Below are 17643 nucleotides of genomic sequence, written 5' to 3' on the forward strand. Positions count from 1 at the left end.
CAGTTGTCAGGTGATTTAGATGTTCTTCAATATCTTAAAAAAATGATAATTTGATCCAGATAACAAAGACACATTGACCATTTAAGGTGTCAAAGCAGGTTGCCCATCTTATGTTCGAAGGTGGCTACAGTATTGCTTTATCAGAAATAGCATAACTTTGAAATCTTAGAGCCCATCAAGAGATATGAAAGCAGTTTTTCCCAGTTAGCCTTGACAACATAAATGTGTCCATAGCCTGCCTGCATGTCCATAGTTGAGAAAAACTTCACTCCTTTCAACAGACAATTATGTCAACAATGAGCAGAAAGTCATTGGTAGTGAATGAGAAATCTCATGTGCCATGCTTCTTCTTCACAAGGACAACAGGAGATGAACAAAGACTCTCTGTAGGTTCAACACTTGTCATCTTGCAGCATCTCCTCCACTTTTTCACAGACTCTCCGTCGTTCAGTTGGCAACATGCTGTATGAGTGCTGGATAATTGCTTGATGATCCCCAGTTGTGGTGTAGTGTTTTATTGCAAGCTGCTTGGTCTCTTTTTTTTCTCTGCTCCTGACCTGAAAGCATCTGGAAATTGTTGCAGAAAGGCTGTCACTAGCCAGTGTTGTACCTCAGGCCGGTGCTATTGGCAGTTTGATAGTTAGCTTCCTCCACTGCATTCTCTGTAGTGGTAGCAGACCTTGAATCATCGTCAGTGTCACTGAGCTGCCCACCTTGGACTAGTTCAGCTGCTCCCATGCACATAAATTTAATGATGAGTTGTGGTTGGTCATGACAATTATTGATCCAAATTTCTTCTTGACCACTTAGAATGCTCAGAATCGTCTTTGGCATGTGAATAGTGCCAGGATGGGGGGGGGGGGGGGGGGCATAAAATATAATGGAAAGTGAATGATAACTGCTAACTGATTAATTAAAAAATATTGGAAAGAATAACTGAAATAAATTGGAAGGTACACATATCCCGGGTGAACTTTATCTTGCACTAATATCAACAGACCTCCAATGTCAATACATTTTAGATCAATATTCATTATTTAAATTTACGTACTACTACATGTTATCTCCACCGTGCGCAGAGCTGTTTATGACAACGCTGTTACCGGATCACCCCTCCAGTGCTCACGCTAATTCCTCTTGTCTGCTCTGATCCTCTTGATGCAGGATTCTCGGCACGGGCAAAATGATGAACAGATGGTTTTTTAATGTAGGGTTAGAATACACAATTTTGAACAATACTGGCACAATGGAGCTCATCATACATCTGTCCACTACCATACAGAAATGAATCAATTGGAGAGTGTATCTCTACACTTCTCTTTACCCCATATTGTGGGTAACCAGGGAAAGTATCTGACTTCTCTAAAACCATGTGTTTGTTTTGTGTCAAATGCTGTTTTGAAATGTCAGTATTTTAGCAATTCTGCCTCATAACCTTATCTCTGCTTCCTTTAAATCTGAATTTATTTTAGCTAGAAATTGACTTACTTTCTCTTTTAGAGATTATTCTACAGTATCTACATAGATTTTGCACCCTGACATTACCTTTTCTGCAAGGGTGCTGCCCCTATCCCACATCCCAGCTTCAGCTTTTTCAGTTATTTCCTTTACATCTGCACATATCTTCTTCTTCTCTCTGTTTTTTGGCAAATTTTGACTTTAAATTTAGCTGGTCTACTCTTAGACTTAACTTTTTCACTTCTGTAGGTAAGTTTTTACGTATGTCTTGCAGCTCACTGACTGCATTCGTCACATTTTTTACCAACACATCCACTTGGGATTGCATCTCCTGAATTTGAGAATATGCTTCATTAAGGTTTTGTAACTCACCTGAAAGGTGTTCCTGTTTATCGTCTATGAATGGTACTTTTTCCATTAATGTATTTATATTGTGGGTCATGTTGGTAATTATTTCTTGTTTTTGTTGTTTACCTAGCTCTGCCACCTTCCCAGATAGTTCATCCGATAACTCAATGCATATAGTTTTGCTCACCTCACTGAACTGTTGACTAAAACTATTCTTGAAATCATTAAATGCCCAATTTTGTCATGTAAACTGTTGTCCTATACCCTTAAGTTGTTGTGTTACACTTTGCTGAAATTCCTGTTGTTTTTTTAAGTGTTCGTTGCATGAGTTGTGTCAAATTGTGTGTGTCACTAGTATTTACATTGTATTTATGAAGTGTTTCCTGTTCTTGCATTTGTAACATCATGAGCAAATAGTCAAAGAAAGTCTCGCTGTCACAAACTTCAGTTTCACTATTTGAAAAAATGTTTCCTGGGTCGAACTGAGAAATTGGCTCATTAAGCATAATAAAAGTGACATCATAATTAGTTATATTACCAGTGTCATCATGTTTTAATAGTGGGACGCCAACCTCATTGTTTTGGTAGCCATCAGTCAGTCCACAAGTTGGTGTGTTACTTTCAACTGTTGCCAAGCTGGGATTTCTGACATCTTGCATTTTGTAATGAGTTTTCAAAAATGGCCATTTCCTTTACTCCACTGTGAATAGTGTTTAACAATATCACGAAATAAAGTTTTTGAAGAGAAATTTTGTCTTTATCGGCACTTTTCAATTAAAGTAGATTTATCTGCATATTCACTAAAGAACATAATTATTCTCTGATATCGTCTTACAGAACTTGATGAGCTATCTTGTACTTTAATGTTGACTTTATACAAACTTTCAACTTTTCTTTTAAAATGCACTTTCCGTATAGGATATTAATTGGAAGGCTACGAGATTATCTACTGTGAGAGAGATAGTGCCGAGCACGGTCATATAAGAATACAGCGTAACAGCTTAACCACTGAAATCAGCATTCCCGTCACATTTGGTTTTTAGGCAGAATTTAATTATAATTTGCTCCTTCAAGTTTTTATTGGTCCTAATCTCACGAACATGCAACAAATGCAACAAAAGTCTCATTAGTTTCTTGTAATGATAAAATGCATTATTTATTTCAAATTTTTTTTATCTCAACAATTGAAAGGTCAGGTCATATTCCGCTCGGAAACATGACTGCCATTGAATAGTGGCAGAATAGGGGGCGGCATAAAATATAATGGAAATTGATTGATAATTTCTGATTGAGTAATGAAAAAATTGGAAAGAATATTTGAAAGATATTGGAAGGTACACATATCCTGGGTGAACTTTATCTGGCACTAATGTCAATGCAATTTAAATCAGTATTCATCATTTAAATTTATGTACTACTTCTTGTTATCTCCACTGTGCACAGAGCTGGTTATGACAATGCCATCACCGGATCATCCCTGCGCTGCTCACACAATTTCCTCTTGTCTGCTTCAATCATCTTGATGTAGGATTCCCGGCACGATTTGGTCTTCCTAATAAATTTTTTAACACTTTTTTATGTATGGTTAGAATACACACTTTCGAACAATTCTGGCACTGCGGAGCACATCGTATGTCCGTCCACTAACACTTATAGAGACGAACAGGTGAAGATACAGAAATTAATCAATTTCTGGACTTGACAAAAGTTTCACCAGTTAACTCAGCATCTAGATTGATGACTGAAGTTCAGTTTGTTGATGACAGTGGAATTACAACAACTTCAATAATAAACAACCATCCCGAGCAATCTCTGTTGTGTGTAATTTTTGGAACAACTTCTTCAATCTGGGGCTCTGATCTTTCACAATCTATTACTGTCTGTGACCTCTTCAAGAAGTCCGAGAACAACACTATAACTACATTCTGTGAAAATGACAAATTCAGAGGGCTGTGTCCAGGACTGGATGAGGATAAACCTACTGCAGAAACTGGGCATCTGGGAGTGTAAGAAATTACAAAGTGTGGCACCAGTGAGGCCGCCAACAGACTAAGGGGCATCTTACCTAAGAGAGAGATGAGAAGGCACATACCTGAATTGGTTTTTGATTGGCCGCAAAGAGAAGTTGAAGTCTGTTTCAGCTCACACTCACCAGTTCACCCTGTAGCCCCCAAAATGACCATTTGCAACCCTCTGATTGGTTACTTGAGGGTACTTAGGAAGTAAACATCACCCCATCTACGTTACTGACTATGAGGATGAGATGCATGTGAACAAGGATTGGGTTGGCAGTGACATCCCGTGGTGTCCAGTACCAAGTCAGCACAAGCCTAGTTATGACTCGCTAGTGAAACACAGTTACTCCATACAAACAACAAAAACTGAAAAAGTAAAAATTTCATTTGAAAGTAAAGCTTCTCCCAGTCAGTCTGTTGGGCCACTATGCACATTACCTCTCCCTTATGTAGGAGCAGTTTAACTGACTTCAAGATTGCAAATACAATAGTTGAATCATTTAAATGGTTGGAATGGTTAACTTTATAAAAGTGATCCCTTGGACAGGTGGCATTTACTACGGGGTGCTATTTTCTGTTAATGACAGTTCACGCACTGAAAATCTCTAAAGTCAGTAAAAAGGGGCAAGGGTACAAAGTCTGGCAATTTTAGTTTCTTTACAAGTAATATTACAATAATTTTTGAGATCAGAATTGACTGAGTTTAGTTATCAATAATGGAATTACGTAGCTAATCAAAGTGGTGTGCTTATTTGGTGGTGTGGAGATGAGACCAGATGCAGCGATGATGTTTGGCTTGTGGAGGGCTCAACTGCGCCTTCATCAGTGCCTGTACAAAGTCCCAATTTTTATACATTCCAATTCTTTTATACAGTCCAATCTAGCCACAGTCACAAATGATGATGACAGTGATGATGATATTGATGAAATGATGACAACACACACACCCAGTCCCCAGGAGGATAAAATCCCCAACCCAGCCAGGAATTGAACCTGGGACCCTGTGATCCAGAGGCAGCAATGCTAGCCACTAGACCACGAGCTGCAGACCAGATGCAGCAACAATGTACTGAGCTGGCAGAGACAGTGCAAGGGCTGCTGTGATGCATCAGTTGGATACTGACTAGGCAGATGTGTTGGCAATACCCAGGTGGAGAGATGGACTACTGTGAAACTTCCTGGCAGATTAGAACTGTGTGCCGGACTGAGACTCGAACTTGGGACCTATGCTTTTTGTGGGCAAGTGCTCTACCAACTGAGCTACTCAAGCATGACTCACGCCCCGTCCTCACAGCTTTACTTCTGCCAGTACCTAGTCTCCTACCTTCCAAACTTTACAGAAGCTCACGAGTTCGAGTCTCGGTCCTGCACACAGTTTTAATCTGCCAGGAAGTTTCATATCAGCGCACACTCCGCTGCAGAGTGAAAATCTCATTATGGACTACTGTGGTTGGGAATGACAGCACTGGGGCTGGCAAGGGTGGTTGTCAGGTGTAAAGGTCAGGCCTTAGGTTATGAGAGACTGAAACACTCCATCAAATGGGCACATCAGTGGATGCTTTTGGAGGTTTATTTCAACACAAAATGAGGGGGGGGGGGTTACTTTGATTAAGCTGATAGAATTTACTATATCTTCTGTAAATTCCACAGTTCTGGTGTATTAAAGTTATAACGTCAAATATTAATGAAGAATCCAGCATGAACTAACTATCTATTCATGTGGCCTCTATAATGTACTAATAACACCACTACAGTCTTTTAAAACATTTTTTTATTTTAATTGATTCATGTATTTATCCCAATGAGGTTGATATTAACTGATAAATCCAAATTTCCTATGAGAAATTACTCATTTGGCCTTCTACCCAAACACATTATAACATAACACATCATTCCCTTCACCAATGTATGACAGCTGATATACTTTCCGTATTACAGAGTATGCAAGAGTACTAGTATATTTAATGGAAACGAGCTAATATGTAAACATCTTAACCCTAACTCTTAACAATAAGAGGGTCTCATGCCTTGAAGAAGGCATATTTCAAAATGTCTTTAGTTATGATTTCACACGATGGCCATTGCTCGTGTACAGCTGGTTTTGGCAATTTGAATCACTTATTTATCTTCTGTCACATAGTTAGCAGAGCAGGTATGCTCTGGGATAACTACATTATGCACATATTCCTGTGTGTTCCAATCAGCAATGTATAAGGTGGCATGATGAGGAGTTACCTGGCTTCACTGTCAAGCTAATAATTCCTTTGCAGAACGTGAGCGTTCAAGTTATTAGGCAGCATAGTAGGCTGTGGCAGCACAATAGGTATTTTAGGCAAAAACGGTAGAAAATATCTGAAACTTGTATTAGGTATGTAAGTAAACAAGTAGATAATCAAACAGTGGGTGCTATAACATCACAATAAGAACTTTTGACTAGAAGTCCACTGTCAGCTAAAATAACGTAGCAAGTTGAGATGAATGGATAATTACAGCAGAGAAGTGCTACTACTGTTAGCCGTGGTACTGAGTACAGAAAGCTATCATCAGCAGGTACAAACAAGGGTTCACATATCACGACAACTGTGCAGAAGCAAGAGGGTGTCTTGGTTTCTCATTTAAACAAAGTAACTTCACTATCTATGACACCAGTATGGAGCAACCAGCTTTCATGAATGCAAAGCTGAAACTCAGTGAGCTGCATGACAGTGTGTGTTTGATGATATTTACTAACAATTAGAACGTAATTTGTTTGCCAAACAATAGGTTTCTGAACAGCTGTCCAGGCAGCTGGGAGGGTGTGAAGGTGGTAATACCAAAACTCGCAATTAGCACAAGTGACAGGTAGGGATATCCATGCGTTTAACACATACATAGATCATGACGTTCAAGAGAGTTAACAAATGAATTTGTAAACAAAGACAGCTAATTAAAAAATTCTCATACTTGTAAGAAAAATTGAAACAAGATTGTTGTAATGTACACTGGGGTAACAGTATGTCCAAACTTGTAACATCTTACATAAACCACCACATTGCACACATCAGGTAACCTACTATGTGATGAACTGGAATCAGGTATTAACTACAGAGAAAAGAGATATAAATGGTTGGGGGGGGGGGGGGGGGGAGGTTAGTCAGTTTCTTCCTCTCAGATGAAAAGAACATCTGGCAGAACACAAAAATATTAGTTCAAAAGATTGCAATACAGAAATAGAAAAAAAGGGTTTCTTCCTGGCTTCTTATGATGCTGAAACACTTGCTGATCAACTATCGATATACTGAATCATCCCATATAAAGTAACACTGACCACTTACTGAGATAACTGCTTAAGGACAGATGTAGGGCAAAATGTGTTCTTGTGCTTAAAATATATATCTCCAAAGATACTACAGCTAAAACAGTAAAATTTGACACTATTTTGTACAACATAATGCTTGATGTTTTGTGCAATTTATGTTTGAAAGTGCACATCGACATACATTTTATAAGGATTTGCATTTTTAATTACCATTGTATCTATAATGTGCCTTTTCTTATAAACAAATCAATCAATTCACTGGAATTTCACATTTTATATCTGTGTAAGAGGCTAATAAAAAGTGTGGAACAGATTTTTATTGATGCTGCTTTGAAACTAATTTTTCAGTTTTGTGTTACCTAGGACTGCTTTATTTTTTTCAAATTTGAAGGAGATGTTTTTTCAGAGAAAAAATAACGGGAAAGTGCTGCATAGGGTTATTCAGTAATTAATCCTTAAAACTACGTCAAATTTCAAGTTGTAGGCTTTTATAGTTCCTGAAAAAAGGTACATTATAGCTCAAAAAAGGCCTTTTCTGGCAGTTTGCATTTAAAGTGTGTGTTTCAAGTTTTGAAAATATTGCTCTCTCTCTAGTGACTAATGCTGTCCATATTCATACACTGTATTCTCTTCCTCATCTTCCTGGGGTAATATCTTCCTTTGCCTAGCCCACTTTTGCATTTTTTCTTCTGCTCCTTGAGATTTGCCCAGTAGTACCTTCATCAATGCTTCCGAGTATCTTCAGTGTGAATGCAACTGGGTGGAAGCCTAGTTTCTGCAGGCATTTAATCCCATTTACATTTCCACTAGTGAACATAAGACAGAAATCACAGACAGCTATATTCACAATAACTGAAGATACAAATAAAATTTTTGGACAACACATCCATATGGATGCTCTCATTTGTATTCTGTGTTTTCCCATGTACAAATTTTTCAGCAATTCTAGATTGGCTAGCTACCTGAAAGTTGGTTTTATAACATCTAAAACAGTAAGTGGCAAATCATGTTTCTGTGTGTATGGCTTTCCACTGTCTTCTGCCTGAAGATATTTGCACCACGATATGTCACAAAGAGAATGTTGAGGATTATCATCCATCTTCTAATTTCTTGCCTTTCATTTCTTTCTTCAGTCTGAAATGTCTACGTCCCATTCACTTTTGAACATGTCCCACACATTCCAGTTTTTCAATTTTAGTTTGTGAGTAATAAGGACTGCTCTCTGAAACAGTCTTAAAAGCATTGGAATCACCATCACTGAGGTACTTTTCACACACACACACACACACACACACACACACACAGCAGAGTCCCATTAATCCGAACTAATTGGGACCAGACCTCTTGTTCAGATTAGCCAGAATTACAGTGACAAGTTTCTAGAATGAAGTATATCAAGCAGATAAGTAGGTACACCATGGCAACAAGTGTGGGAACAATGGCTCACTTTCACTCCCTGCCCTTGTTGTTGTGCATTGTTGAGACATTTGTAGTGTCTGAGGTCAGTGCACCACCAGTTGGTTTGCAAAGCACTTTGTTACATTAGTTATCGATTGCTGGCATGCATAACAGTTGTATTGTATTTGTTCAGGTGTAGTGGTGTACGTATTTTCATCATGAGTAAATGAGAACATACAACGTTAACTCTCAAAGAAAAACTGATGCTTTGGAGTGGATAGAAAATGGTGAGAAAGTATCTAAACTGCCAACAGAACTGGGTGTTGGTTAAGCAACCATTTGTGATTGGAAGAAGAACCAAGTGAAGCTTGAACAGTCCTGTTCAATGTCGTCGGGAAAAACACTCGAAATTCGTCACTTTGAAACAGTCCCAGTACGATAAAGATCTTTTCTTCCAGTTTATGCAGGAAAGAAAAAGGGGAATTCCTTTGAGTGTAGCACTGGTTCAGGAGAAGGCTGTGTACCTGAACAAATTAATGAATAGTGATGAGTATGGGTTGGTTGGACAGATTCAAAAAACGTCATGGAATCCGTCAGCTAACAATTACTGGAGAGAAGTTTTCTTCTGACCATGATGCAATGAAGGAATACTTGGGTGAGTTTGAAAAAATGATAAGAGTAGGAAAGTATTCTCCCCAACAAATTTATAATGCTGACGAGACTGGCCTTAATTTTAGGACATTGCCAACAAAAAGCCTGGCATCAAAAGCAGAAGACCATGCTCCTGGTTTTAAAATGTGCAAAGATTGTGTGACTTAGTGTGCAACAATGCTGCTGGTAATCACAAGCTGCCTTTAATGTTGATTGGAAAATCTGCTAGGCCCAGAGCTTTTAAAAACTGCAACATGGAGTCCCTGCCCGTATATTATTGCAACCAGAAAAAAAACATGGATGGATGACAAACTGTTCAAAGAATGGTTTCACAGTCAGTTTGATCCCTCTGAGTTTTCTACGGAAAACCATTGGTCTCCCCGTGCAATTCTTTTGATTGATAATGCACCATCTCACTGCAGAACTGAGAAATTATCTGATGGAGAAATTGTGGCGAACTTTTTGCCGCTGAATGTTACAGCCGATAGACCAGTGCGAACTGCAAACATTAAAACTGATTTAGAGAAAACAATTTTTAAGAGAGTTGATCAAAGATAACATTCCTTTAGCGGAAAAAAAAACAACAACAACAATGTGAAGGAAGATGATTATTGGGCCGCTGAGGCATGGCAGATTATTTCAGAAAATACTCTGAGAAAATCGTGGAGAAAACTGTGGACACCTCTTGAATTTCAGGACAACCTAGTTGAAAATGAAGAGGAAAATCTACTACAAATGATACAGACAATCCTTGGATGTGAAGAAGCTAGTGAAGGAGACGTAGATGAGTGGATGGCAGCAGATGGGGCATGTGTGGAGAACCTTACTGACACTGATTTAGTTGCTTCTGTGACTCAAGACCAGGAAGAAGTGGACTGCTGTGATGCAAGTGACAATCAGCCTGAAAGCGACAAAGAAGAGCTGGAGCCGCACATCGATGCAGCAGAAGCATTTGGCCTTGTGCTACGTTATTTGGAGCAACAGCCCACCACTACACCTGCTGATTTGATGTTTATAAGATGATGGAGCAACTATGCATCATATAACAGAACATCTTCATTATGCCAAAACACAATGACTGAGTTCTTGTCATCTAAAAAGTAGGGATAAAATTTTTGCTGTAGTTTAGGAAGTTTCACGGCTTGTATTTCATTGTTATTTATTGTTTAAACCTAATGTTTTCTTGCCAATTTTTCTAATACATGTTTATTTCACTGTGTAAATTAAAATAGTGTGTATGTACAGCAGTTTATTGCAGTTTTCCATACGTAGACTAACATTTTTCACGTCTGGATTAACCGAATGTTCGGATTACTGGGACAGAGAGAGAGAGAGAGAGAGAGAGAGAGAGAGAGAGAGAGAGAGAGAGTGTGTGTGTGTGTGTGGGGGGGGGGGGGGAGAGGGGGGGGAGAGAGAGAGAGGGGGGGGGAGGAGGAGAGAGAGAGAGAGAGAGAGAGAGAGAGAGAGAGAGAGAGAGAGAGAGAGAGAGAGAGAGAGAGAGAGAGAGGGGGGGGGGGGGGGCAAAATGATGAACACACAGGGATGCACATCTCACATATGTGAATTAATTTTTGCCATTTTTTAATAATTTTTTATGACAGTTTTAATGTACGGTTGAGATACACATTTTTTAAATAATGATGGTATGACGGATCCAAGCATACAGCCACACACTATCCACTTGTAGAAACAAACAGGTGAAGGTACAGGAATTACTAAATTGAAGAGTGTATTTATTTATTTATTTTTTTTTTTTTTTTCATGGAGATGTAGCAAAACAATATCCTTGCAACAAAACAACTTTTTAATTTACCTTCGCCATTGAGTACATCCCATTCAGTTTACATATAGCTTACATGTTGAATAGTGTTGGGGGGACTAGAAAAGTGATATATATATATACTGGAAATCCTAATAAATTCTGGCTGGTAATTGTTCAGGTATTGGAATTATGGGTATGTTTACATTTTGCAATCTTCGAATGTCACTGGTACCTGCTGTGGGACTCTCGACAATTTGTGAATCGATACCAACAGGTTGTTATTTATGTGCACATTTTCAGATACGGTAATATTTTCTTCTAAAAGATTTCGGCCTTTAGGTTAATGTTTACTTTGTTCACGATTTCATTTTCTTTTTTCTGAATGGCCTTTTCTACTACATCTGTGTATAACTTACAATCTGTTACTAACTTCTCTGCAATGGTGTTACCTTTATCTTAAGTACCTGCTTCAGCTTGACTAATGATATCACTCAGATTTTCATTAATCTCTCTCTCTCCTCCTTACCACATGCTAAGTCAACTTCTAATGTTGCTACCCTTAAAGTCCTCTACAGCTAGAGGTATGCCTTCGTAGTCTTTATTTAATTTGTTAATGACAGTGGTTACCTTTTTTACTGTCAAAACCAACTGGTTTCGTGTGGCTTCAATGTTTGTGTTGGCATCTGATTTTTTATCTGTTCAACTAGATTGGGATGGTCATTAAAACAATCTACCTTCTGTTTTACCTCTGTAATGTTACTGTTAACTTAAGAAAGTACTTCACACTTTACCTGTGTTTTCATATCATTCAATTTTTTGTCTATTTCAGTGTGAAAATTTTTGGCTAAGTCATCGAATTTCTGTGAGACTGTGTCTTGCAAATCCTTCAATACTTGGTTTCATTCTTGTTTCATTGTATTTAGATCTTGTGTAACAGTGTTTTATTGCTGTTTTACCATGTTCATAACTTGTGTCAAATTACTGAAATTGGTGTTTATATTGTGTTTCATATCTTCAAATTTCACATTTATGTTAGATAGTAGCTGCCACAGCAGTGCTCCAGTTGTACTACTGTGGTTGGTATCTCCTGTACTTCCCAAGTTAATGTTTGTGTTGTGACCAAGTGGTGTTTGTAACTTGTTGTCAAGATTCATATTCAGATAGCTCTCCGACGTTTCATTCATGAGCGGTACGTCACTCTGGGAGATGCATGACACTGTCTCATAAACTGTAAACATTGTGTCATCAATGTTATTCTGTTGTGGGGTGTCACTATCATTTGTTACTCCTGTGACACTCGTCTCTGGTCTACTTAAACCTTTGGCAGTAGGCATGCATGGCACCTGAACTTCAATTGTTCGATCTCACATGGCGTGTAGTGAACGCAATGACTTTCCCTTCCAGCTGCGGTTAGAGAGTGTGAAAGGCTGGGGGGTAATTCTCCGTTGCAGAGACTCAAGCACAGTGCTCAGCAATCGTGTTTGCATCGGTAGATAACAAGCCATTTATGTTAACACTGAGAACACCTGTTGGGGTCTGGTACCCTAAAACACGTTTGATTTTTGCCCAGGCTTGAGAAGGTGACGTATGGCACCCAATGGTCGAGACATATCTCTCCCAACACTCCTGCTTCCATCATTTGGTAAGTTGGTGAACATGGGCATGGAGCTGTTTAAAGGCTTTGAGGTGCTCCAGGGAAGGATGCCACTTATGCCGCTGTTGAGCTCGCTGATGCTCCTTAATTGCTTCAGCGACGACCAACATACCGACTTTCGCCAGGGGCACCCTTAAGAGCAAGGGATCATGTTTTCTGCCACAGAAACAATTGTTTTAGTCACCTGCTCAACTATGACATCGATGTTAATATGTGGGGAAGATTCCATGGTGACAGCAGATATGTGACAGTTTCCCAGTCTCCCTTGTTTAAATCCTATCTGGACAGGCGTCCGTTGGCCTGACACCAGGGCAGTGACAGGAAGATGGAGAAATGGTCATTACCACGCAAGTCATGTGCTCTCCAGTGGATAGATGGGAGATCAACGCCTGGATATGTGCCACGTGCCACACTGAAATGTGTAGTGGCCCCAGTATTTAAGAGGCAGAGGTCGAACTGAGACAGTAAAGTTTTGACATCTCTGCCTCGGCCAGTAAGCATGGTGCTACCCCACAGGGGGTTACAAATGTTAAAATCTCCCAAAAGTAGGAAAGATTTTGGGAGTTGATTGATCAGTGCAGCCAATGCGTTCAGGGATACTGCACCATCCGGAGGAAGATATACGTTGCAGACAGTTATTTCCTGCATCGTCCTTATCCTGACAGCCACAGCTTCAAGAAGGGTTTGATGGGGCACAGGTTCACTACAGACTGAGTTTAGGACATAAACGCTAACTCCACTTGACACACTATTATAGTCGCTACGGTTCCTGTAGTATCCCATAGCCACAGAGGGCAGGTGTCCGCATTGGCAGCAACCAGATTTCCTTGAGGGCAACGCAGAAAGCAGGTGTAAAGCTTTACAGTTGCTGTAGCTCAGCCAGGCGGTGAAAAAAACCGCACCAATTCCACTGGAGGATGATATCATCATGAGACTAGGAAGGCATGGAACACACACCTGCTGCCACCGGCTTTTTGCTTGAGCAGTCTATACCCATTGCGTCTGACGGTCCTGCGAGATCTAGGTCCTCAACGGATGCCAGAACCTCCAACTCATCCGCAGACCTGTAGGTTAGCGGTGGTGTAGGTGTCACCGCAGTTCCCTTAGTCTTCGGGACCTTGTTTTTCGATTTCTCTCACTGTTCCGTGGGTTTCCCTGGCTGGGAGGACTTTACTGATTCATTCTCTGGAACTGAGGATGAGCATGACGCCCTACGACCAGCTGCTTTTGGGCTCTTCAGCCACTGGCAGGTGCCACCTTCCACTAGCAAAAACCTGGGAACGGAGTGATCCAAGGGACCCCATCCTAGCGAGAGAATCCGAAGAAGACTTATGCTTTTCTGGCTCTGAAGTGGGGGACTGATATCCCTGATGGTTGGGGGGGGGGGGGGGGAGGTGTTCCAGAAGTAGGTGGTGCAGGAGCAACAGGTAGGGACGTGCCCCCCACCTTCAAGAGGGCAGGTGTAGTCTTCTGGTTCTGAGAGGTGACAGGAATGCGAGGAACTGATGGGGCTACAACTGTTCTCGGTAGCAGCAGTGCAAGAGGTGGTCGTAGTGACAGGATGGAGGTGCTCAAATTTCCTCTTAGCCTCAGTTTAGGTCAGTCTGTCCTGGGTCTTATATTCCAAGCTTTTCCTCTCTTTCCGCAAAATCCTGCTGTCTGGTGAGCAAGGTGTATCATGCTCTCTTCAGTTGACACAGATGTGGGAGGCGGGGCACATGGAGAATTGGGATGTGATGGATGTCCACAATCTCGACATGTGACACTGGAAGTGCAGTGGGAAGACATATGGTCGAACTTCCAGCACTTAAAGCACCTCATCGGGGAGGGAGATATGGCTTCATGTCACAGCAGGAGACCATCACCTTGACCTTCTCGGGCCATGTGTCACCCTCGAAGGGCAAGATGAAGACACCGGTGGCAACCTGATTATCCCTCAGACTCCAATGGACACGCCGGAGGAAATAAACATCTCACTGCTCTAAATTGGCACACTGCTCATCGTCAGACTGCAAAAGAATGTCCCTGTGGAATGTAATACCATGGACCATATTTAAGTTCTTATGGGGCTTGATGATACTAAACATCCCCAACTTGTCACAAGCGAGTAATGCCCGTGACTGGGCAGAGGATGCTGTTTTTATCAAGATTGACCCAAAGCGCATTTTCGACAACCCTCCACCTCCCAAAACTTGTCCCCAAATGCTCCACAAAAATGAGGCTTCATGCACTTGAAAAGATACCCCATCAACTCTAGTATATACGAGGTAGCAGGGTGAATAAGCTTCACTGCCATTCTTAGCATGTCGTTCCTCCCATGGTGTGGCTAGGAAGGGGAACAATTTGGGATCATAGATAGGTTGGTTGGTTTGTTTAAAACAGGGGGAAGGGACCAAACAGCTAGGTCATTGAACCCATGTTCCAAATAAAACAATGCCACAAGGGTGAGAATAAAACAAGCAAGACTGACAAAAGGAAATAGAGAGAAAGGAAAGATCACAAGAACTACGGAAATGCAACAAACACTTAAATAGACAAAAGGGGAGAAGAAAACCAAAGAAACACAAGAAAGAGGTAGAAGAGATTAAAACGACAAAACAGATTACCATGGCTGGCTGATCATGAGAATAAAAAGGAGACGGCAGCCACTCTGCAACTCATTAAAACCTCCACCCTAAACGCACAAGGGTGGAGGACACAGAGGGACAAAGAACATGCACTAAAAGTTAGATCAAATGATGAAACCCACCCCCACGAATACAACGTAAAACTAAATCAGCCGATAAGGCGTTATCAGATAAAATTAGCAGCAACGAGTCAGGTAACTGGAGATTTTGTCGCAGGGCTGTCAAAGTGGGATAGTACACCAGAATATGGACCACAGTCAACTGGGCACTGCATTGACACTGAGGCAGGTCCCTGCGAGAGGCCCGCGTGGATGACTGCCACACACTCGTAGTCTCCTTCATGGCATGCAGTTTGTTCTGCAAACTGAGACTATGTCATTCAGACTCCCAAAGCCAGAAAACGTGGTGACATAAAAACGAACACAGGTCAGTTATTGGAATGTCGATCTCCATAAGTAGTTTCCGTGTAGACTGTTTGGCCAGACTGTTAGCAAGTTCGTTGCCTGGGATTCCAACGTGTCCTGGGGTCCACACAAAAACCACTGGATGACTGCACCAATCCAGGGCATAGATGGACTCCTGGACAGTCACTACCAAAGGACAATGAAGGTAGCACTGGTTGATAGCTTGCAGGCTGATCAATGAGTCAGTACACAGAAGAAACGACTCCCCAGGGCTTGAATGGATGTGCTCAAGAATACGAGATATAGCCACCAGCTCGGCAGTGAAAACACTGCAGCCGTCGGGCAAGGGATGCTGTTCAATATGTCCCCCATGGACATACGTGAAGCCGATGTGACCATCAGCCATCGAGCAGTCTGTGTAAATCACTTCATGGCCTTGGTACATGTCAAGAATTGAGATGAAGTGACAGCGGAGAGCTTCGGGCTGAACAGAGGCCTTTGTGCCATGTGAAAGGACCAGGTGAAGCTGTGGCCTAGGTGTACACCATGAAGATGTATGTGATTGAACCTTGAGTATAGATGGTAAAGGCAAGGACTACAGTTCAGATAGAAGGGATTGGACGCAAACTGCAATTTTAAGACCTGACCTAGCCCACCGATGTGGGAGATGATCCGCGGTGGGTGGGAAAAAGAGATGGTAAATCGGATGCACAGGAGAACTACGAACATGTGCAATGTAACTAGTGAGCAGTTATGCATGCCTGACCAGCAATGGAGGAACTCCAGCCTCCACAAGAACGCTGGTCACCGGACTCATCCTAAAAGCTGCCATCACTAGTCGAACGCCACAGTGGTGCACTGGGTCGAGTAAACGCAATGCTGAGGGCACCGCCGAACCATAAACCGCACTCACTTAGTCAAGGTGGGATTGAACAAGGGCTCTGTAGAGCTGCAGCAGTGTAGGATGAACGATACCCAAGTTGGTGTTACTCAAGCAGCAGAGGGCATTGAGGTGCTGTCAGCACTTCCTCTTAAGCTAACGAAGGTGAGGAAGCCAAGTCAATCAGGCATCGAAAACCAGTCCTAGGAATCGCTATGTCTCCACTACAGTGAGTAGATGATCATTAAGGTGAATTTATGGTTCCAGATGAACAGTACGACACCAACGTAAGTGCAAAACACACGACTTTGGGGTCAAAAACTGGAAACTGAGGGCTAGAGCCAATGACTGCGCTTGTGGATGGCTCCCTGTAGGCACTGCTCAGTAACACCAGTACTGATGGAGCAGTACGAAATGCAGAAGTTGTCTGCATACAGACAGGGTGAGACAGCCGGCCCTACAGCTGCTGCTACATCGTTATGAGCCACTAAAAACAGAGATACATTCAATACGGAGCCCTCCAGGACCCCATTCTCCTGGATATTGGGGGAACTATGAGAGGCGCCAACTTTGACATGGAAAGTATGGAGGGACAGGAAATTCTGTATAAAAATCTGGAGCGGGCCTCGGATACCCCACTCGTAATGTGGCAAGGATATGATGTTGCCAGGTGGTGTCATACACTTTTCGTAAATAAAAAAAGATGGCAACAAGATGTTGGTGTCTGGAAAAGGCTGTTTGGATGGCAGACTTGAGCGACACAAGATTATCAGTGGTAGAGCAACCCAGGCAAAAGCCGCCCTGGCGAGTAGGCCACGTGACTCCGGGACCCAACCGAACTGCTGACACACCATACGTTCCAGCAACTTACAAAGAATGTTGGTGAAGCTGATGGGCCGATAGCTATCTACATCAAGTGGGCTTTTGCCGGGTTTGAACACTGGTATGATGGTGCTCTCCCGCCACTGTGATGGGAAGACACCATCGTACCAGATCCGGTTGAAGATGATGAGGAGGTGTCGCTTGTAGTCAGACGACAGATGTTTAATCATCTCACTGTGGATCCGATTGGGCCCAGGAGCTGCGTCAGGGCGATGTGCAAGGGCACTGAGGAGCTCCCACTCTGTAAATGTGGCGTTATAGGGTTC

The sequence above is a fragment of the Schistocerca piceifrons genome, chromosome 1 (genome assembly GCF_021461385.2).
Source record: "Schistocerca piceifrons isolate TAMUIC-IGC-003096 chromosome 1, iqSchPice1.1, whole genome shotgun sequence".
Classification (NCBI taxonomy): domain Eukaryota; kingdom Metazoa; phylum Arthropoda; class Insecta; order Orthoptera; family Acrididae; genus Schistocerca; species Schistocerca piceifrons.